A 24,042-nucleotide genomic window follows, 5' to 3' on the forward strand; every position below is an offset into this window, starting at 1 on the left:
TAGAATTTCTACTTACATCTCCTTTTGAATTAAACCTAAGTGAGAGTCGTTGAAATTCAACACCTCGCTCTGGAAAACTGCTACTGAATATATTCTGTTATAGCAGCTTTCCATTTTATCTAAAGTATTACTTTTCATCTTCTTTATATATCCTATTTCCCAAGCACTTAATCACATTTATTGCTCACCTTTGGACTGTCTCCAAAGTTGGCATGTCCGGATAAAGGCTCAGGATGCTGATAAAGAAAAGAGGAGGTTGGAGAAAGAGTGAGGCTGTCAGAGGATTTCTGAATTGAATAGAACAGAAAACTTTAGAGCAGTAAGGGATTTGCAAGGAAGAGGATAAAACTTTGACCTAAGGAACTTCTTATATTTCATGTTGAATTTTAATGAGATGTAGTAGTGCAACACTGTGAGTTCAAAGCTTTGAGAGTAAAAAATAATCCACAAAATACCATAAAGTTAATGAGTCAGTAGATGCTAAGCTAGAAAACATTACTCTGCTTACACACTAACTCTCCTGATTTTTCTCTTAAGCAAAGTTTTATTTAGGTTTTGGGAAAGAGATTCACAAGAGATGTACTTTTCCTCCACTTGATTCCCTGTTCCAGGGCTTATTCGCCGTTTCCTGGGGCACTGGTTTAGGCCGCCATGCCCACAAAGCCTCCATTGTGTTAATAATTTGGATGATAAGCGGGTTTGGGTGCGAAAAGCTCAGTGTCTTCACCTTATGTGATTCCAAACTTACGTTTTCCCTCTGAGTTAGAATTTGTTCTTCTACTTAATGTAGCAACTTTAACTGAAAAAAAATGTTTGCCCTAGAATGAGATTCCAATGGCCGTGAACGCCTCATCCTTCAGATAAGATGGAAACTGGCGTGTCTTCACCGGGGTTCCAGTGTCGTAGCACTGTCCATCCGCGGTTACGTCAGGATAACAGTGAGCCCGAACAGTCCATGTTAACATGAGCCTGCACTTACACTGCTGCTATTTCAGCTGAAACATGAGGAAATGGTTTTGGCTTTTTTTATCCCACTGTGTGCTGTCGCCCGTCTCCCCCTAGAGCAGTGTTCTGGGCCAGAGACTTCGCTTGTTTAGCATTGCGTGTGTGACGACCCATCTGCGCATCTGGTGCCTCAAACTTTCGCTAACCTGCCCAAACAAGCCGGTGTGCCGAAGGAGTACTGCAGCATTCCCTAAGTGAGCAAGCGTTCTAGAGACACAGCGCTGAAGCTCTTCCCCTTTCCCCTCCTTTCATGTCACGTTGCTTTGTTTCCTTTGATTTATTTATTTATTTATTTATTTTCAGTGTAAATTAGCTGAGAGCATTCGCCTACCAGATGTGTCTTCAACAATTTATTATAAGGCATTTCCGTTATTTTTCCTGACATTATTATTGATGATAGGTGTGAAGGTATTTTTTGCAGAAGTGATGCTGAGAGAGCATCTGGTTGGGTTAGCTAGTCTGGTGCAAGAGGTGATTCTAAGGCTCATTAACTCTGCACTGCCATCACCCAGTAACGGGCACCCTGGAGTCGCTGCTCCAGAAGTGATCACGGTGCTTCCTGCCCTACTGCCTTTGTGGAGGCGTGCTTTAAAGTCAAGCCAGGAGAGACTGTTTAAAAAGTATCTTTGTTTGCCTGCTATTTGCATAACCCGTGGTTTTCATAAATGCTTTGGGTATGGAGAAAATAAAGTCACATATCCTATATACATTATTCACCAAAACGTTTTAAGGAAAAAGCTTGACTATAAAACAGAATGACTCATTTCACTGAGGAATAGGCTGACATTTTAGTGACTTGCCATAAATAGTGCAGTGGGACTAAGTAAGCTGACTTTAATGATGAGTTTTACAAAGTAGTTTTTTCCTCCTAATTCTCTGTGGGTTCAGTTACCCCCCCCCCCCAGGAGAGATATTTATGGGAAATCTACATGTCTCTTTTATATTCTTCCAAACCTTCAGTTCAGTAACTAGGATCAGAGGAGGTAAGAGGGAATACAATAAGGAAAAAGAGGAAGGGGGGGGGGGAGGGAGAGAGGGTGGGAGGGGGAGAGGAAGGGAGGGAGGACGAGGAGGAAATGGAGGAGGAGGAAGAGCAGGAGGAGAGAGAAAGGAGAAGGCTTTTACCTAGTGAAAATACGAGAAGACAGCCTTTCTTTTTTGAGGGGAAATTAAAATCAGACTTTTTTAGTGTAACACAAGAGTCCTGACCGTCTCTCTACACCCCGCTGCGCAGCAGTGCCTGATACCACCATGAGCTCGGTTCCCTCGACCCAAACCCCCTTCTCCGCTTTGGCTGTGATCTTTTCTTCCATTCTCCCGCCTGCTCCTGCCTTTTGTCTTCATCTCCCATCCATGCTGCTGGTCATTTCTAATCCATCAACTTTCAAAGTCTATTTCACTTATTTTCTCCCTTTATTTTATCATGAAATACTTGACAAACGTCGATGTATAAGTTTATAGTATACAGCATGACAATTTGATTTACATATATTGTGAAATCATTACCATAGTAGGTTTAGTTAATACCCGTCATCTCATGTAGATACAATAAAAAGAAAATAAAAGAAGAATTTCTCCTGTTGGGATGGTTAGGATCTACTTTCTTAACAAGTTTTCTATATATCATTCAGCAGTGTTAACCATATTCAGCATGTCAGCATGCTGTACATTATATTCCGAATACTTACTTGTCTTGTAACCGGAAGTTCCTATCTCTAGACCAGCTTCCCCCAATTCCCCCTTCCTCCACCTCTCACCTTTGGTAACCAAAAGTCTAATCTCTTTTTCTATGAGAATGGTGGGGTGTTTTTATGTTTTCGTTTGCTTGTTTGTTTTTCAGATTATAGTTTACAGTATTTGTCTTTTTCTGTCTGACTTATTTTGCTTAGCATATGCCTTCAAGGCACATCCATGTTGTAAATGACAGGATTTCTTCATATTTTATGGCTGAGTAATACTCCATTGTATGTGTCTACACACAACTTCTGTATCCATTCTTCTGTCCATGAACACTTAGGTTGTTTTTATATCTTGGCTATTGTAAATAATGCCGCAATAAACATGGGGGTGCAGATATATTTTCAGGTTAGTGCTTTTGTTTCCTTTGGACATATTCCCAGGAGTGGACTTGCTAGATCAGAAAGTAGTTCTGTTTTTAATTTTTTGAGGAACTTCCATACTGTTTTCCATAGTGGCTGCACCAGTTTAAATTCCCACCACAGTGCACAAAGGGTCCCTTTTCTCCACATCCTTGCCAGCATATGTTAGCTCTTGTCTTTGGATCTATCTTTCCATCTTAACTGAATTCTCTAGTTCTAACCACTATCACTTTTTCTTGGGCTGCCAAAAACACCTTGTACCTGGTCCCTTCATTTCTGTTCTTGTTGCTAACACTGCCTGCTCCACAATATAGCTAAAGAGATCTTTGTGAAACTAGTTCTTGTGGTGTAATGGCTTCTCAGAACACCTACAAATAAAGATCTTAAGTGAATTTTTTTTTAAAGATTTTATTTATTCATTTAGAGAGGAAGGGAAGAAGGGAAGGAGAGAAATATCAATGTATGGTTGCCTCTCATGAGTCCCCTGCTGGGAACTGGCCTGCAACCCAGGCATGTGCCCTGATTGGGAATCGAACCGCGATCGTGTGGTTTGCAGGCCCGCGCTCCATCCACTGAGCTACACCAGCCAGGGCAAGATCTTAAGTGAATTTTAATCATCAGAAATTACCATGTTATACTACATGGGTATATACTAAATGGACTACACGTGTGTATGTATACACACACAAACTACATGTGTATTGTAGATGGAATGTCTCAAAAGTGCATTATTCATGGAGCATCCCATTACCTAGACATTTTCTTTTAAAGTTTTCTTAGATTTTATTAGACTATCTTGTTATGCTAGAGAATAGAAATCTTAAAATGTTTCTTACTGTACAGGTCAATCTTTTTAAAAATTTTTCCTGTTCTTAGCTTATAGGTACTTCTTTATTCTGCTATTTGACTATTCATTTGAATTTGGAGAGACCTGGCTCTGTGCCAAGCATTTTGCTGGAAGCTGAGGTAAAAGAGTTAATTTTGAACTTCAGGAGTCTGGTGTCCAATATGGGCATTGCTGCAAATAGTCCTTAGATTTCTATTCAGGTTTAAACTTTGACAATAAAATGGCAATGATAAAAATAACAGCCATCATAACAGTATCTGTTAACATTTATTTATAGCTTTTTTATCACTGGCATTATACTAAGACCTTTATATGCATTACATCATTGCACACTCATAGTTGTTCATAAAGTAGGTGCTATTATCATTACCATTTCACATATGAGAAGCTGAGTTTCAAGAAGGATCTTGGCTAATGTGGCATATTTTGGAAGTGCTAGAGAATAGTTTTTATCCCAGGTTTTTATATTCTAAAGCCTGAGTCTAAACCAACATGTACTGGCAAATGAAGATTAGGAAGATAGAAAATGAAATGATAATAATTTCCATGTACGCTTATTTTAATATTGTTTATGTTATGGTGATCATTCAAAATAAAATAGGCTCCCTGGCTGATGTGGCTCAGCTGGCTGGGCATTGTCTCACAAAACAGGTCACCGGTTTGATTTCTGGTCAAGGCACATGCCTGGATTGTGGGCCTGGTCCCTGGTTGGGATGTATGCAAGAGGCAACCGATCAATGCTTCTCTCTCACATCGATGTTTCTCTCCCTCTATTTTTCCATACCTTCCCCTCTTTCTAAATAAATAAATCTCTAAAAGAATCAAAAGACAAAATAAAATAGGCTGTTTTCTTTAAGGCAAAAACATGAGTTGAATTTATTATCTCACAGAAATTGCCCTTGAAGAGGATGGACCTTCCTCTCAGTGCATGTGGAGAATGTCACGCGGGTCATCATAACCAAAAACATGACAGACACTGAGCACAAGGCCCTGTTTGGCTCTCTACTCGAGGTAGAAATGAAGACTCTTGTGTTTTTATAAAACATACTCTTATATGGATTTCTCGTCAATAAAGAAAGTAGCAAAATAAGAAGCTCTGCTTTAACTTTTCACAAAGGGAAGTTTTATTGGATGAGGTTACAATATCTTTAATGTGATTTACATTCACCCTAAATTTAGAACAGGAAAACACTTACTCCATGCACATTGTTTATCTGAGCAGGAACAGGCAAGCCTTTCTCACACGACAGAGAAGTGCATCGTGCTTTGTGCCCCGTGGAGCACTGGCCACTGACCTGGGAAAGAGTCCGGGAGGGTCTGTGAGAACCTGCACCAGGGTTCCTGAACCTTGCTGTTACTGATTTTGGGGGTTGGATGATTCTTTTTTGTTCTGGCAGATTCTATGCATTGTAGGATGTTTATCAGCATTTCTGGCGTCTATCAACTAGATATCCCTTCCTTTCCCTCTTCCTCAACCAGGTGACAACCACACGTCTCCAGACTTTGAGATCTGCTGACTTATACTGAATGGTAGACATGTCACGAAGTCACAAATCCATTGCAAGCACATTCCTGTGGTTTCATTTCTGAAGCTCATTTTGTATGTCCTGAAACAAAGCATGATCCAAAGCAATTGAACTGCACAGATGAAAAAACCCCGCATTATTTGCATGAGATTTTTCTTATGTGCTCAATGGCATATAGGAAGAAGATTGAGTTGGTTATTTTGCTAAGGTAGGTAAGGTAGTCAGTACAGTGTATACTTAAGAAAATACAGTAATGAAGGCATAAATATGCTTTCCTCAGGCAATACTGACTTGGTTAATAAAGTTTGTTAAATAAATAATTCATAAATAATATATTCTTGTTGTGAGGATCTAAGCTCCACATTTTAGTCTAGTCTTTCAAATTTCAAAATTAAATTTGTATAGTAGGTAATTTTGATCCTTATCTATCTTTTTCAGTATAACTTTTTGACTTAACTACAGGTAAAAGGTGAATATCTTCAGATTCCAAAATTCTTACCAGAGACTGGGAGTTAGTTCATTTTTTACAGTAACCCAGCTGACAGATTTTTTTTCTGTCCCATTTGTGACCAATCTTTATGGTCATGAAAATAAAACAGAGGCAATAATGGTCAGACTTTATTGACTCTGATTCAGTCTTCAAAACTAACTAAAACCAGTCCACAAACTTTCTGGGAAATCTCATTCAGCTGAGGATATATTGAGAAAACACCTAGGATCTTAAACTTCCAATTCAGTTTTAGTTCTGTCACTGAAATATAAGTACCAATAATTAACCTTTTATATTCTTTAGCTTATTATTTGTAGGATTTTAGGAATTTCACTCACTGATGTCTGAGGCAATTAATGACATCATGATATAACAGTTCCTGACTACAGCCATATTTTGCTGGTCGTTTCTATTAATGTTTTTTTTTTAATAGGACCTCATTCTTCAAAGTGGAATTCATCATCGTCCTCTACTCTTTTCAAGTACTTTTCATCTAAAACGACACTAGTGGGAGACCTCTGAAACCTCCTCCCTGTTGTCTTTGAGGTTGTTCTCTCCTCCATTACTTCAACACTGCCACTGAGTCCTGCCAATCTTACATTCAAGTGCCTCACAACTAGTTAAAACAATAACAAAAGCTATTCCTCCTGCAGGGCTTATTCTAATTCAGGCACTCTTTCTATGCCTTTTAATTAATCTCCCAGTTTAGGCTTTTACCACAGTGAGACTAATACTACATACTGCCGAGAGATCCATTTCTCCAAATATCTGTGTTCATGCTATCACTGTGCTTCAGATAGCTTCTGTCGTTCTCCGTGGCATGCAGGATAAAGTCTAAAGCCTTTAGTTTAGCATTCAAAGTCTATCAGAGTCTGTCATTTGCTATCCTTCCACACACATTTCCTCAAATATTGGAGAGAACTAGCACTTCATTCCCACTGTTTCTTTTCTTTTTATTGAATTTATTGGAATGACACTGGTTAACAAAATTATAGAGGAGTCAGGTGCACAATTCTACAACATGTCATCTGTATACTGTATGTTATATTTATAACCCATTACTTTAAAAATTTAATTTTTTTGCAATTCAAAAGACATATCATCTACTTTCAATACAAATAGACCTCTCATCTCAGATCTTAGATATTGATTTCATTTTACTTGTTTGAAAAATTAGCAAATATCACTGATCTCCTAACTATTTCATGTTAATACATTTGTTAAGCCTATATGGTGGGGCTGTGGGAATTTCAAAGTAATTTATTGTATGGGTTATTCAAGAAGCTTTTAGTGTAGTTGGGGCAGCAAGGAAATACAGAAGAAAGTTCTAAATTGTCTGCTGTAGTTTGTAAATTATCAGTGGTTGAAAACACAAGTATTTAGTATGTCTTTATGTATGGCATGTGCTTCTTTTTTGTTTTGTTTTTTTTAATGAGACTTTAAGCTCCTGAAAAGATAGGTGCTGCTTTCTCTGTGTATGAATATGTGTTTTTGCATTTCTTCATATTGTTAGATAGTGCTTGAGAAAGATGGATTGCATGAACTTGTAGAGTTGGGATGGGGGATATTTTTTTCTTGCCAAATAGCTTAGGTGAATTAGAAATCCTTACTTCTCACAAGCAAGGCCTTAGAAGGTGGTTAGTTACCACTAATGCCTAAGAAAGAAAAAAGGCAGGTAAGATGGCACGGTGAGCTGGGCGTGTTGGAGAGGTGGGGACGGGGCTGAATGGAGAGTTGACGCCTTTTCCAAGGGAGGCAGCTGCTACTTCACAGGAGCTCCTGTGGCCTCATGGACTTTCAGTCCGGTGTTTTCTGATCTAAGTTTCCAGATAAGATGGGGATTTGAACTTTTATGTGAATATCCAAAGCTGTTTCCCTTAGAAATTTGACAAACCAAATTCTACAGCCATGTAGGCTGGATTTGTTCTTGTTTTGCTAGCTGTGAGTTTGCAATCTTGGCCATAGGAACACTTTTGTTGATGATGTGATTGTAGTAGAAATCTCTCATTGGACATGGCCAAGGTTGGTATCTGGTCAATTAGTTAGAAAAGTCAGTTAAAGTGGCAAGTCAAAAACAAATGATTGACTTGTATGGAATTCTTAGAATAATACACAGTGATGCACATGCAAAATATTTTTTATTAATTTAGAATATACAAATTAAGTTCCTTCACCAATCTTTTCATGTTGTAGTAAGGCATTTTCTCTGAGTGTGAGTTCACTGATAGAATCGCTGAATTACTTTTCTTGTGAAGACTAAACACGTTGTTATTCTTCATTCCCAGCTTCTATTTCCTTAAAGTGAAGGGAGAAGTTTGAACATTTGCCAGGCAGGTTGAGTGCAGAATCCTTCTAAATTTCTATGACTTCCAACTATTACATTGTGTTGTCCCAAAATGAGACTGCATTATTTTTAGTGACTCAACATTACCCAAAGCATTACCCACAGCATTTAAATTAGTTTTCTTAGAAACAATTCTCTTTTGATACCCCATTTCACCAATTTATATAATATTTAATAACCTGTGTAATTACGATGTAAAGTAAAACTAGCATATACAAATTTGGGAGCAAATAAAACTGACTCCTGGCAACCATTTACTTCAACAGATGGGAGCAGGAGAACACAGAAATATAAAGATTAGCTTCTTAGCCACAAGCATCGGCATGTTGCAGACAGCAATCAGTAAGTTTTCAGAGAAGACTAGAGAGCCTGGGTTAATCCAGTCACTTAATTAAGTGAAGGTCATTCAAGCAAGTAATGTGTTAAAGCATTATAGTTCATTGTGCTGATCTATAGTATTGGCTTATCTTATGAAACCCTTAGCATTGCACAGCATCACCTACTATCTGTGCATTCCAGAGAGATGTCCCAGAGTTGGTTACAAACATTTTAATATGCTTTCTATGACTCTCTTTGGGAGGGGCACCAGGCACAGGAGATTAATGCTAATCCTCTCTATCCTATGTATAAATATATTTTTTTCAAGGAGGTTGTCTAGAATAGAAATCACTTTATGAATCTACTATGATGTCTACTAGGAGACCTAGAATATTTTAGTGCGGTACACAGCACCATGCTTTTGAAAGAGACCATTCCAAGTACAGGTTGCTTCTCTAGGAGAAGAATTCTGTTTTCTCATCCAGAAGCTCCACTCCATTTCTTTTCTCAGTTCTTCCATAGAGCAGTTCTTTTTTTTATTATTTAATTCTTGTTCAAGTACAGTTTTCTGTCTTATATTCCCAGCCCTGCCTCACCCTCAGTGCTCCCCACCTCCCTCCCATTTCCACCCCCCACCTTAGTTATTGTCCATGAGTCCTTTATACTTGTTCATGTGAGTCCATCCCCTTTTCCCCTATGATTCTCTCTCCTCTCCCCTCTGGACCCTGTCAGCCTGTTCTGTATTTGAGTGTCATAGAGCAATTTGTTATGGCCACACACACACACACACACACACACATATGGTTCACACTCAGATTAGAATTCCAATGATACAGGATGTGGTAAGAGTAGGCTTACAGTTGTGAATATGCAAAGCACAGTTTATTCTTGTATTATCTATTAATTAATTATTTTCCATATGAACAAGTGTAAACCTACCCTATATTTGTCCTTGTAAAGCAGTTTATGTTCTTTGAAGGAATCTAAAAATATTCTACGCCTTTTTTGCTCCATGCTTATTATTTTTTAACTGTTGTTGATAATTATTTGTGCACCTTGAGCTGACCACGGTTAAATCTCAAGGCATTGTTTAGGCTCACAGGTATTATATGCATTTGCTTTAAAAAATGAAGGATATATTTGAATTACAAAATTGCAAAAAAGTTAATGTTTAACTACATGACCAGTTGTAAAATGACTTGTGACAAACTGACCTTTCCTACTGGTTTCATACTTTTCAGTAGCAGTGATAAATGGTTACAGTAGGTATTTTAATACTTATTCATCAGTAAGCATTTAAAAGGCATCTGCTAACTGAGACAGCTTTCCCAAGTGAGTGTCCAAAGTTTTTTCCAAATGGTTTATAAATCACCTTTAGAAGTTTGTTTAGTGTCCAGATGCCTGAAGCCCATTCCAGATGTATGAAGTTGAATCTTCAGCTGCGGAGCTTGGGATGTGCGTGATTATCAAACCCTGATGGTGAGAGTGCCATTGAAAACCAGTTATCTTGGCATATGCAATACGTAGGTTAATAAGAAATGATTTCTTTTCAAGAGTAGGCCCAAAGTGGTGGTTAAATCTGGCAGAGGGCAAGTAACCTTACCCTAAGGTTAGAGCTCACACTGAAGCTTTGCTGCCTTGGCCTTTCTGCCTGTTGAACTTTGCTTATAGCCACTAAGAGATTCAGAAACCAGCAAATAAATCCTACTTCTGACTGACCAGCTACCTGGAAGCCAGTATTTCCAGGCTGCCTTAAATTGCAAGATCTGGATCAATTTTTTTCAGTGCACATAGCATCCAACCCTATGCTGGGGGTACATTTAGAAGCTGAACTGTATTGATAGTTCATTGTAAGGAGTTTGTGGGCTGTGTAAAAGCTATCGATGAAAAAACAGCATAAAGGAATCTTTTGGTTCTGTTTATTGTATTTTGCTTCAAAAGGAGACTCAATCTTATTTTCACAGATAAGTGCCATTCTGGAATTGATTGAAGTCTGTTAAAACATTTCAGGTATCTGATATTTAAACATAAAAATTTTTTTTAGTTCCTTTTTCAGTGAATGTGTAATGGGTAGAGTCTGTGGGTATTTTTAAGTTTTATTTGCTTTGAGTGTCATGAAGTGTTAGAAGATATAATATTCCAATTCATACCCATGTTCACTTTGAAGGATACATAAAATTCTCTTTTCAGTGAGCCACATTTTGCTACTTTTCACCTTTTGAAAATGTCATGTGCAACCTTTTAAAATTAAATACCGCAGGGCTCATTGGGAGCCTCACACCACACAGCAGAGGTGAACAGCTCTGAGCTATTATGCTATAGATTATGTATGTGCTACCTACCAAGAGAGGTTATAGGGAGTCACACTCTGGAGATCTTAAAACAAAAAAGGAAAGGGTGGACACTGTGTTCTCAAAATGCCTTCACAGCAATTCTCTCTGAAAGAGGAGAGAAAAACAGACTAGTTTCATGAGGCTGTTCAAGTCTTGAGCTGGGTCCCAGATGGACAACTCTGCCTTCCCTAGACAGGTCTCAGGGTTGTCAGCCTTGTCCTATGACGCCTGACCACATCTCCATCATTTTTGATCTTCCCCCTTTAACCGCACCAACGATAACGAATTGTACATTTCATATTTCTGAGAAGTAGTGTCTGAATGTCTTTTTTCAAGGTTGGATAAACAGAATTGGCATCATTAAATCCATCTAATCTGGGGATATTTTACATTTCCAAACATTTGTTAATTCTTCCAAGTATTGATATCTTTATCCTAAATGAAACCTAATTTGGCTCTACTTTTAGTTCTGTGACCACATTTATGATATCCATTTTTAGGTTAAACGGTTGAAGTAGCCTGAGGCTGCTGTGCTGTCCCATAAGAACGAAAGCCCCTACAGGGTTCTTAACAAGCATTGATAATATATTGCCCAACCCCCCTAATAGGCAATTAAAAAAACATCCAAACTCACCCATAAAATTCATAAGAAATTCTAGTGTTCTGATTTTGAGCATGATTCCTATTTCAGTACTATTTCTAAAATACTAAATTTCAAGTTATTACTAAAAATTGATTGTGGTTCCTCTGGTTAGTGGGGGCTTCAAAGTTTGCTGCTTGTCGGGTGGTCTACACTGAAGAATGATGGTCTTTGTAGGGCTGGGGGGCCCAGCTGTCTTGGGTTGGCCTCTTCATTTTGGTGACAGCAGATCATTCGTATTCAATTCTGTCTTTTATCCTCTGCCATTTGTACCACAATCACTGATACAGTGTTGCTTCTTTTTCCTTGAAAGAAATTTCCTTAAAAGAAATTTTCCTTAAATTCAATTTAAGTTTGAATCATGGGTGTATTTTCCCCCAACTTTATTTTCTGAGTTGCACACAGGGAAAGCATTATCATTCAAATGTTCTTCTAATCATTGTCCATAACCTTACCAGCAATCAGAACAGATTAGTAATTTGGGAGCCATGTGTGAAAAACAGATATCTTGCTTCACTGAGAAAATAGACAATTTTGTGACATATTGGCCATTTATCTGTCAGAGTGGGCCATTATACATTGAACCACAGTAAGAAGCCACTGGGCACCTTCAGCTCTTTTTATTTATGCCTTAATGAAGGATTTTTTTTTTGTATCTGGTGTAAGGCTGATCCAAATTCTGTTATATTTTGATTTATCTTTGATAAAACTAGGTAGATATAAATATTCATGAGGACAATACCATTAGAAGAGTAAAATTAGAATGCCTAGTGAAGATAAATGTATTTTTTTAATTAAAAATATCAATCATCAGGAAAACAATGAAGAAAATTGGGGTAGAATAGTGTGGATTATCTTTTCACTCTCTCTACTACATATGCTGGGTGGCTTCTAATGCAGCAGCATGAAGTCTGCCCCTTTGTCTGCTTTGGGGATCCATTATTGTGTGTAGACCATTGGAAATGCGGGAGGCTTTTCACAGGTTGGAATAAGTACAGAACTCACTGTCAGAAGACTTGCCTTTAAATTCTTGCTCTACAGCCTACAACATATAAACTACGTGACCCTGTATGAGTCATGAAGTCTTTCTGAGCCCTGACATTCTCATCTGAAAAAATAAGAATAATAAAAGTATTTTTGTTTTCTCTGTTACAGAGTTGTGATAAGCAACAAATAGTTTATGTGAAAGATACTGGAAACCAAAAGCACCCTCAAGGATTATTATTTATGCCTCAAGGCATGCATTGAACGTGGTCTGCATAGTCTGTATTTTCAGAAACTCACTCTCTATCATGTTGACACTTGCTAATTTTAAATCATGGAGCAAATGAATGGTTCAGATTGGAACACCTGCTATCACCATTTTTTTAAAAAAGAAAATGACTATCATTTGATTTACAAGAACATTTTATCTTAATAAGTTCAGCTCAGCATTTATTAGCATGTGTTAGCCTGAAATTCCCTTAACAGAACATCATATTTAATTCTCAGATATCGGAGTATTAACCATATTATTCTTGGACACTATGCTCAGTAAGAATTGCTGGCCTCAATAGTTCTGATTATTTTCCCAGAAGTACTTTAAAAAGTATAGGGTTTGAAAATAAGGGAAAAAACTACAGTGTGGCTCAAGAGAATACAGATCTTTTGACATCATATTTTTGTATTATGTTCTGTGTTACATAAATAGGGTGTCTGCATTTTCTAGGCAATAACCCTTCGAGAAGCACTTTTCCTATTTTATGTTATTAAAAACAATATACACGTTACAAGACAGTTTCCAAAGATGAACATGAATACTCATCATCTCACAACACAAAACACTTTTTATTTTATTTACTTATTTTTATTATTTCTTTTAATATATAATCTTTATTATATTTTTTCATTGTCAATTAGTTCCCTTATGTGACACCTCCCCTCAGCAATGTTGTCCATGTTCACAAGTCCTTTTTCTGTTTCTTTTTTTTCTCAATCCCTCCACCCCTGTAATTTTTATTTAAAAAAAAAGTTATATTTGTTGAATTAGGTATTGAGAAAAGAAGAAGGTTGAGAGGGCATCACAGAACTCATGCTTCTTCTCATGTAGTGAGCATTCATGAAGCCTGGCACTGGCCTAGATTTTAAAAGGAAGGAAAAGAAAGGAATGTTTGATCGTGGCCCCGACAATGTGGTGGATGGCAAGGGAAAGGCGTGGAACAATGTGACCAGTACTGTGTGATTCTTGGCTAAAATAAGCGATCTCATTTAAAATTCTATATTTGTTTAGAGCAAGTAAGCATCGTGTTATGGGAGACACCAGAATAATAAATGTGGTAGTTGAGTTGAATACATACATGATTTGAAAAGAGGGAAGAGAAGATAAAGAAGTCACAAAATGGAAGAACCACACAAGCAGACTTGACACCAGAAGGGAAATAGATTCATGAAGTCCCGTTCTTTAAAGATTATATTGTGACTTGCTGCCTACCTAACACTTTATGATTTTATATCTCTGAAAATACAGTTGTGTTAAATGGAGAAAATTTAAAGAGCCTTTGGAAAAAGTCATTATCATTGTTAATGATAATGTTTTTTAATAACATAAAATAGGGAAAGTGCTTCTCGAAGGGTTATTGCCTAGAAAATGCAGACACCCTATTTATGTAACACAGAACATAATACAAAAATATGATGTCAAAAGATCTGTATTCTCTTGAGCCATACTGTAGTAACCTGCTCATTTTTCTTATTTTAAACCTCCTTAAAAAGAAAACCATCTAACAGTTCATTTTATAGCATTTGTACTTCTTGGTGAATATCATTGTTTTCATATAAACATTTGCTTTGGCTCACCTCAAAATGTCCTAAGCTGGGTGTTTTGAAGTTGTATATTTTCTGAGCTGGAAACCTCAGAACTTGCAAATGGCTTCTGAAGTGTAGAACTGAAATAATATTATAGTTTTAAAATTATTTTGCTTGTCTTAAACACACTCCACTATAGAGTACTTGAAAACTGTGCTGCACAAGATTGAAGAAAAACACTTGTTTTGTCTCCTAAGTATTACCCTTTAAAAGGCCTGACAGGTGTCCAACCTTCTGGCATCTCTGTGCCTCAGTAGAAGAGTTGTCTTGGGCCACACATTAAACACGTAATCATCAAAAATTCACATAATGTTTTAAGTAAATGTATGACTTTGTGTTGGGCCTCATTCCCAGCTATCCTGGGCTGCATGTGGCCCACAGGCTGCAGGTTGGATACTCCTGCAGTTTGCGGTATTTTTTTCTTAGCATTGCTTAGCATTTTCAATAGTAGTGTGGCTGACAGTACAACAGGCCCTCTTATTCATGGGGGTAAGTTCCAAGGCCCCCAGTGGGTGCCTGAGAAACTCAGATAATGCCGAACACTAACCACCTTCTTCAACCGGGTCTGAAATGTGGCAGCAGCTTCTTCACTGGCAGATGCAGCCTCTGCAGCTATTTTCATATTTTTCAGTTCAGTCCCGCTCCTGGATCTGTGTAACCCATCCCTTACTCACAGCAAATGGCCTGGTCACTTGTTTCCGGGGATCCCTTGCTGACATCTTCTTCATATAAGCTTTCTGGGACATGTTCGTGTGCATCTCTGTTCTTGTCTCCCACAGATAAATTTACTGCCTTTTCCATCTTAGCGAAGAACTTATCACATCCTGTGGCTGTAACTTTCACAGTTTCAGGTGCAACACCAAAACTAGCACGAATTCTTTTTCCTTCTTTGCAATTTCATAAACAGAAGATGCATTCTTACCATAGATCTTAGCAACCTCAGCATACGATTATTTTTCTTTAAGTCAAACACTTCATCTTTTCACTTCAAGGCAGCACTTTCTATCTAGCTCCTCCTCTTCGGCTTCTCTGAATTCGCTAGCATTACTATTCTTGCTCTCAGGGGCCATTGCTAAGTAAAATAAGGGTGACTTGAACACACGCATTGCGACATTGTAGCAATCTGACACCTGGTGGCTACCGAGTGACTAACAGATGGAACAGCTACAGCATGGACATTCCAGACAGTCTCCAGATTTCATCATGCACTCAGAATAGCATGCAATTTAAAACTTTTGTGAACTGTTTATTTTTGGAATTTTCCATTTAATATTTTCCGTCCACACTTGATATTTGGGGACTGAAGCGGCAGAAAGCAAAACTGCGGACAACCAGGGGCTACTGTAGAGCATAATCTCCAAGCCAGTTGCCCTTGAAGTACCATCAATAAAAAAACATTCCAAACTTTGTTCCATTTTGTCAAGCATCTTAATGTGTCTTTTATAATACGCGTAGAACCGCTGAATGGGTACCCATATTCTGTAAACGGCATGACGGCAGGGGGTGCAGAAATGTACACAAACTGTCTTTTCTGGGGCCTTCCACCATATGGTGGAATGTCACGAGTGGTAGAGGCTTCAGAAGGAACCTTTAGAAATCACATTTCCACTCTAAACTTTTAAGAACATCCTGAAATATAGGACTTCATGGGTACATGTAGTTCAAGGATAAATAGAGGGGTAATTTGCCATTTGTACCAAATTAAATCAGACTTTCAGTTCAATCAAAACAGCTTGCAGCTGGATGCAATAATCTGATTTCCTGACACTCGGAGAAAAAATTGAAGCCCTCCACAAGCCCCTGCTGATCTCCAACATGAAATACAGTTTGCTGGCAATATCACTCAACCTCTAAATGCCTTTACATTTCAGAAGCTAAAAAAATGCAAATCAGGCACGAGGTGAGCTGGAGTTGGCTCTCAGGTGGTGTTTTATTAGACTGGATGAAATAACACAGCCCATGACTCGAAAGGATCACGTTCTTGTTCTTTCTCAAAGCAGCTGTTTTGTTAAATATGCCATTAGTTGAATCTCTGTATTAGTGTCCTAGGAGTACTGTTTTGACATTGGTTGTACGTTAAAAACATAATAAAAGGCTTCAGAGAACAAATTCTAGAATTCTGTTTGAATAAGTTGCTATTTTCTTGGGTAGGTAATGAGGCAGATAAAGGTAAATCCTAAAGTATCCATTAACTGCTAGTTAATCAATATAGCGAGGATCCATACTTACAGATATGTGTAGTCCTGGCACTTCAGTTCAATGTAGAACAATTGGTTTTCATCTTGAGCTTTTACTGATAAATGTAGGCCTTTCTGCACATTTAATGAACTTTTTCTAGTGCCCTGGCACTAAAAATTGCTGAATTAGGGACAAAGGAGCACGGAGTGCTATACCTTTGAAAGAAAGCTTCTTGCATTTAAAATGTGAAACTCCCTCTAGGGCTTATAATGGGGTTTTAAAACCTTGCTTCCTTTATCACACATCTTACACCCTTCTGAATAAGCACACAATTTAGGGGAGAGGCAGAGGATCCAAGGAGGTCATGTTCAGATAAAGAGTCCTCAGCATAGGGATGCTGGGATTTTCCCCCCCTTCCTTTCGGGGAAGGAGAATGATTGCTGGGCCTATTTTCATTCAACACCCTGACAGTACACAGATGGAACACTCAGACAGGGCAACTGAGGAGAGATTAATAAAAGGACCATTTGCAGAGGGGTGAACAGAGTTACGGGAAGCGGCTTTAACCACAGTGGGAAGTTTTAACCACCACCACCCACTCAAGGAGATAAGAGAGGAAATGGTTACTAGAACCCAGAGCTGTAGCTGAAGAGGAGGGCAGCCTGCCCAGACTTGTGGTCTCCTGAAGAGGAAGCAGCCACTGGCATTTGGGGGCCCAGCAAGGAGTGGGTTAAGGAAATAAATATCACAGGATCTCTCTGATCTTGTACCAATGCTTCCTTTGGCCCAACCTAACCAGAAGCCAGTTAGCAAAAGAGCCTCCTGGAAGCTTCATATAGAGAACAGCTTTCTAGTTGGCTTGGAGCAGAGGAGAGAAGCTGGGAGTGGATCCCGGGGCGGGGGGGGAGGGGATGTACAGGAATATCCAGCACGCCAAGATGGGGGCACTTCAGGACACTCATTTATGCACATCAGAGGGCTCTAGAAGGAGGCAGCCATGGGAAGTGACCCCCTGGCTGGGATCTTAGCAATTCTGCTGGTGGAAGAGCAAAGGTGATCTGGCAAACTGATGTCCCCCCACCCCATACTTCTGCCCCCCTGAAATTCTTTGGGATAAACTCAGAGGGTAATGACAGGGAGGGGGAGAGGAGGGACCTTGAATCAAATATAATGTTGGTATAATATTGAAGTGTTAAACTGTGCGGAATTGTATTAGGGCTTCTACTAACTAAAAGTCGATAGGAAGCTTTAGGACCTATTTAGGATGCCATTAAGGGAGATAAGAAATGGTAGTTCAACAGAGCATGGTTGTAGTCAATGATTGTAAAAAGGCAAAAATCATTAAATGTTTGTGCTATACTGACTTAGGACTCTTCAGTAAACTAGTTACATTGGAAAACTTGGAAATAATAGTGCACGTGTACAATTTATATGACAGTTTATGAGCTTTGGATTTAACTGTGGCAGCACTCTGAATGTGTAAGCTGCATATTCTTGACTCTGATTTGCAGCTGAAAGACTGGGACCAACATCTCTTTGCCTAAAATGCTATCATGAAACTTTTACCCCTATATTAAGAATGCTTCCTCTTTGTTTAATGTCTAAATCAAATTATCCCAAGGATAGAAATTCCCATGGAAACCTGTAGTGTTTGATCTTGATTATTAAAGAACTTGGCACGACTTTAGACATTTCTGGTTCGCCATGTACCGTCTCACTGTAATATGTGTTACTCACTTTTAAGCAGGAACAAACCAGTGACGATCTAGAGGAAGAATCAGGAGGCCCTGTATCCCCTTCAAAGGTTGTCGGTGCCCTTAGAAGACCTCTCCCTGGCACCAGGTAAGGGCTTTGGAGTTAGCTGAGATTGCTCGTTGGGTGTGGTAGCCCCTAGGTTTGCTCAGTGATTTCTCTGTCCCTGACACTTGAAAAGCTAAACTTTCTGCTCTCTGTGGTGGGGTGGAATCATGTTATTAGTTTGGGCCAATAAAGTATTTGAAATGGTATTTATTTCTAGACCAAAGCACCTACCTTTGATAATTTGGGGTGGTGACATACGTTAGCCTCTTCTGACAAATATACCTGGGAAGGATGAAAGGGTGCAGGTCCTGGGTGTCAAGAACCATGTATTCATCTCAGAGACCTGCTTATACAGCCTTATGATCTTCAGGTATCCGAGTCACATACTGTCCTAAGATTGCCCAAGCCTCTGAGGCTGAATGGGAGCCGTGTCCAGGGACAGAATTGCAGGGCAATACCACTTTGATGCTTTCAGAGAAAAAAATACAGAATTTTGCTGTCACTGTCAGAAAACTATAAAACATGTAAAACATTTTTTGTAAAACAGTGGACTCTTTTGCCTCATGTTCTCTTCCCTTAACTAATATTTAAAGTTTCTCATGCCTTTTCAAGCCCATAACTTTAAGTTTATCTGCCATACGTAGAATTTCTTGCTGCCATCTTGGGACACCTAATAGCTTCTTACCGGCAAGAGTCACTATCAAGATTTCCTTCAAAATGTCTCTTACTTGCTTACCTTCCATGGTGTCTTTGCCCACAGTAGGCTCATACAATTTTTTACGTGCTGGGGAGAATCACAGTTGCCCCACGGTCGACCTCTCCTGTTCTGTCACCATCACGGGGAAATCAGTCTTTAATTGCATCTATCTTCACCCTTTTCTGGGCTGAGGAAACTCCACTGTCATTCATTCCATCTGTTCCAGGGGACACTTATGAAGCTCTCTGACTGGTCTGCCTGAGCCCCATTCATGGGCACATCTAACTTTATTTTCCTCTTTCTGAGGACATAGAAAGAGTAGATTTCCTAGGCTTCCTTGCAACTGGATTAAAGCTAGGTGGCTGGGTTCTAGCCTTGAAGTTTTGTTTGAAGAAATTTTAAACTGAAAAGAATAGATGCTACACTGATTATAGCAAAACGGCCGAGAAGCAATTGATTGAAGTAATTCTGGACACTTCCAAGCTCCTTCCCTGAAAACTTCCTGTTAGTGTTTTTCAGTCCCCCTTCCCTGATGGTGGTGATCTGAAGGGCTTGTGCTAAGCTGGTGGTTGCTGAGGATGGAAGAAACCCAGATCTTAGTGTCTTCAGATGGAAGAGCTTTGCTACCACCGTACACTGGCTTTTTTTGGTAAGCCACAAAAACTTTGGATTTATCTCTTATGGCAGAAGTGTTAAAACAGTGAACCTTTTCAATTTCAGTCCTCATGCTTTTGAGGTGCGTTTAGGCTACAAGTTGCTTAACTGTGTGATTGACCAACTGCTCTCACAGCTCTGCATGGCCAGTTTAGGTCGTCTCTCTGAAACGGAGGGACTCAGGGCACAGATCGCTGTGTTCTCACTCTGTTGTGGCCTCATCCACTTATACTTACTCATTTTCATGTCTAACATGATAATAATTTTAAATATTCTTTATTTAGCATTTTTATGCAAATGTCTTTTCTCTTTCTTTTCTTCCTTCAGTATCTGTCTTCCCCCTTTTCCTCTCCCTCCCTCCCTTCCTCCCTCCCTTCCTCCCTGATCTCTATTTACTTTTTTTCTTTTGCTATCTAGTTTTTACACACACAGATCTTCTTTTTGGAACGTTATTTTTTCCTTTGTCTTCCTTTCACCTTGATAAACCTGACTCAATCATCAGGAATCAGGTCAGAGGTTCAGTTTTTCTAGGAGGCCTCCTCTGCCCCAAAGACACATTTCTACTGTATTCAGAATATGGCCTTTCATAGGGCTTCTCCTTGCTGTTAAGTTTTCCTACTTCACTTCTATCTCCCCTGCTAGAATTCTAGCATTTTGAGGAAAGCAGCTCTGCCTTCATTGCGTTGTTAGGTTCTAGTATAAATGACTGGAACATAGTTGTCAAAAATATTTGTTTAGAATACAATAAGATATCTAGAAAGCCACAAGACTGCCCATTTATTATAAATTTTGATAAGTACACTATGGCAGTAGACTTCAAGATTTGTGTTCATTTACTCTGTAAAAGAATTTTGAGGAGTTTTATATGAGGCCTGTCTGGAAAAAGTCCAGCCTTTGTTAATGTAATGAGGATGCTTTGCATGACATCAATGTAACCTGGCAGCCAAGGAGAGTAGACTGGAGTACACAGGTGTGAAAAATGACTTCACTATACCAGTCACTGGGGGTGTAGATGCTATTGAGTGATCATGTATATTGTGTGGCTGTCCCATTCAAAATTAGCAATCAGAGCAATGAATGTGCATCAAATTTTGCATGAAGCTTGAACATTCCTCTGCAGAAACTATTCAGATGACTCAGAAAGCCACACCTATGGGCAGCTGGTGATTGGCAGCTTCATCCTGAAAACATGCCTACTTATGTATGCATCGTGTCTGGTGCAGAGATTTTGATGAAACATCAAATCACTCAGATGACTCAGCCCCCCTACAGCCTGATTTGACACCCTGCAACTTCTGTTTTTTTCCCCAAAACTAAAACCACCTTTGAAAGGAAAGAGATTTCAGACTGTCAGTGAGATTCAGAACAATATGACAGGGCTGCTGGTGGTGATTGGGAGAACTGTGTGAGCTCCCAAGATGCCTACTTTGAAGGGAACTGAGGCTTCATTGCCCTGTGTACAATGCTTCTTCAATAAATGTCTCCATTTTTTGTATTACTTGGCTGGATACCTTCTGGACAGACCTAGTACATGCTATAGATTTTAATGGTGATATCTAAAAGTTCTGGTGATGTATTAATATAGTTTTTAGGAATATAATTTATAGTGCTAGTGAATATTGACATTGCAAAATGAAACCATTATATAATTTTTTGGAGCTATCAGTGGAACATAAATATCATGGTGAATTGATGACCCACTGTCATCCTTCTTAAAAATACATGAATAAATCCATTTTTTGAATCATAAAATTTATCTTGTTTTTTTTCTTTTTGCAATTATGTTTCTGTTACTTTTCCATCAACATATTCTGTTACTTTAATGAGATTTGCAGAAGACTATTCTGTATTATGATCTTTTACTTAAAATGCATAATTCGTCTGTGCCTTTGCAGGGAGTTATGATTTACAGGTGTCATTTCTGCCTATTCTTTACCTTTTAGATCATAGTGGGATAGTGAGTGAGCAAAGGGCAACTCAGAGAGTTTAAGGAACAATCAGAATTAGTGTCATGCAACAATTAAAAAAAATAGAGTTCTCTCAATGTGATGAAACATAAACTGACCTGGATTCAAGAAAACTGGGAAGACATAGGACTTAAAATAAGAACTATTTTAGTATCTCAGATTATACCATGCGTATTTCAATGAAAGCAGTTAATAATTTGTTAATATTAACATGACTAAAATAGAATGAAAAGAAAAAGGAAGAAAATAAGTAACACAATTTTAACAAATTTCTTATTTTCAGATATACTAGTGCACATTTTTATATATAGTCTCTTCTATTCCCTATAGCAACACTAAGAACTAGTTATTATTACAACTTTGCATATGAATAACTTGAAATGTAGGGAAGTTAAGTAAAACACATTAACCTATAGTCAATCGATAAAAGTAATAGAGACAAACTTCAAATTCCAGGTGGATCTTAGTCCACTGCCCATGGTTTGCCCAATTATGCCTTATGTCACTGAATGCACACCTGATTTGAATGACAATTATTGATAAAAGAATAAAACTTGTCTGTAATGTGAATATGCCATTAAACCAAGGACTCTGTCATTGGCAATGACCAACCAGATCTCAGACTCTGATGATGTTTGTATATTCTGGGTGATAGAAGTGATTGGTCGTTTCACAGTGGCAAGGCAGAGAAGTTGAGGAAAAAAATAATTTCAACCAAGGAAGTGTTAGAATCAGCAGGAGATGATACTTAAGAAAATATATACAGAAAACTTGAAAATGTAAAATTGTTAATCAGTCTTCAGTAAACTCAGCAGGCAAGAGGTTCCAAAGAGCTGCTAATGAATTATTAAACTGAAACATGGCCCTGGATTAAGATAAACGGGAGCTAGAAAATGACATGTAAACTATATGAAACAAATGTGACAATCAGCAACTTTGAAAATATTGTGAGGATGTTAATGGGGTGCTGTTTGCTTCACATGTTTCTACATCAATTATGCATTTTAAAGTAAACTTAAAGAGGTTCCTAATTAGGCTCCTCGAGCAGCTGTCAGAGGAGTTTTTTCTTTATTTAGTACCATGCTTAGAGCCTGTGATAAAACATCCATGATTACAAATACCAAGTGAAAGAGCAGATGAATTGGAGGCGGGCCCAAGATTCTGAGCACAGGTCAGGTAGCTTTTGAGTCACAGTGTCTAGATGATCTCAAACTGCTCCATTTGGAATTTTCCGGTATCTCATTCTCTTTCCTTTATCTACATATATGTGTGCATGTGTTGGCATATAATTCGACTGTAAATGAGTCTACGAGTGTGAGATTATTAAACCATCCAGAATGCTAATTATCTCCCAGGGAAGGAGAGGACGGAACCACCTGGAAGAGAGAGGTTGTGAGAGGCCATCCATCAACTCTGAATCTCAGTGCTGATTCAGAGAGAGCAGCCTTGAGAGCTAGACTTTGGAAAGAGAGAAAAAACTGTATCTCATTTACAAATTGCCCCTTAATTTATCAAAGGCTGTAGTGCTGCAATCTGACCAAAGAGCTTGAGTTTATACTCTGGGCTTGACAGAGTGACTGCAGGAGGTCAAAGAAGCCCTCTGAGAAGATGAGTATGGGAGAGACAGGACAAGAGGTTAGAGGAGTTGTCTGTGGCCTGGGTGGGCAGTAGGAGCATTTTGGAAACACCTGGATATGTGTGGGGTAGTAGAAACTCCTGAGAGGTTGAGGGAGAGTCTAAAGACATCTGGAATGGTACTCTGCTTGCTCATGCCACATTTGAAAGTGTGCCACCAGACCAAACAGTATCTGAAGACAGAAGAGGTATATAGATAAGTGGATGGTTTTGAATTCCCACAACCTGTGGAGAATGTGAAGGACATCCAGGGTGCCTCTCCTGGGGCAGAAGTGATCAGACTCCTCGTGGACTGGTAAGGGTCTGCAGTCTGGACCCAGAGGACACAGAAGTGCAATGGTAGGGTCTACACTCAGCTAGTAGTAGTGGTGGAAAGACACCTGGAGACTGGGGGAGACCTCCAGTTTGGATGTCATTGTGGACAAGCTGACCCAAAGGACAGAGGGAGCAAAGACCTGGAAGGCTGCACATAGAACAGAGGTCCCGTTTATCACTACGATGAACACGATGGCTTGCTTTCAGGGAAGAAGACGCCATCTTGGTGAAATGAAGAAGTGAGTCAGGAAGGAGCTATGAGAGACAGAGCATCTCCCCCAAAGAGACTGAGTTTCTCTTAAGACCAAGACTCATTTTTAACTGGCAAGACCCAGTGGCCTCTCTGAGTC

The 24,042-nt window shown here is 38.9% G+C and overlaps 1 long non-coding RNA gene across 1 annotated transcript in view; it reads left to right on the plus strand.

Annotated features, from left to right (window-relative positions):
• Positions 1 to 19,763, plus strand: part of LOC118984578 (uncharacterized) — a 57,696-nt gene extending 37,933 nt beyond the window's left edge. Inside the window, exons 2-3 of the long non-coding RNA XR_005065942.1 lie at positions 18,369 to 18,466; positions 19,671 to 19,763. This is a non-coding gene — a long non-coding RNA (uncharacterized LOC118984578). The remainder of the gene's footprint in view (positions 1 to 18,368; positions 18,467 to 19,670) is intronic.
• The last annotated feature ends 4,279 nt before the right edge of the window (positions 19,764 to 24,042 follow it).

Source organism: Sturnira hondurensis, unplaced genomic scaffold (assembly GCF_014824575.4).
Source record: "Sturnira hondurensis isolate 20B ecotype Veracruz unplaced genomic scaffold, ASM1482457v3 Scaffold0003693, whole genome shotgun sequence".
In the NCBI taxonomy this organism is placed as follows: Eukaryota; Metazoa; Chordata; class Mammalia; order Chiroptera; family Phyllostomidae; genus Sturnira; species Sturnira hondurensis.